The following is a 435-nucleotide window of genomic DNA, read 5'->3' as shown; positions in this document are numbered from 1 at the left end:
TATATGATGTATATTTGCTACATCAATACAAGGCCTTCTCCAAAGGAAGGGCCTCATTTGTAATCGACTGCAAATACTAGTGGATTCATTCAAACTGGGCCAGGCCCCGTAGTTTTTCCCCCTTTTTTAGGGGTTTCTACGTAAAAACTCTGGTGTCTCTTATAAATATTTCACCCCCTCTCTTATCTGCTTGTGTGCTGGATCTTCGTACAATGCTAAGACGTTAATCCATATATTTCTCTACCGCCGCGAATATTCCTGGACGCAACAATAATAATGTCTTTTATTTCTCTCAAGTTATATGATTTGATAGACCAATCATGATTCTTTACTCTTATCAAATGGTTGATTATGCAAATTACATATTACATTTTATTGCATTATATGATAAAGTTTGTGTGGTATATGAAATAAAATGATATGAGGTGATATGAT

The sequence above is a fragment of the Dendrobium catenatum genome, unplaced genomic scaffold, assembly GCF_001605985.2.
Source record: "Dendrobium catenatum unplaced genomic scaffold, ASM160598v2 fragScaff_scaffold_756, whole genome shotgun sequence".
In the NCBI taxonomy this organism is placed as follows: domain Eukaryota; kingdom Viridiplantae; phylum Streptophyta; class Magnoliopsida; order Asparagales; family Orchidaceae; genus Dendrobium; species Dendrobium catenatum.
Note: the sequence above shows the minus strand (reverse complement) of the source record.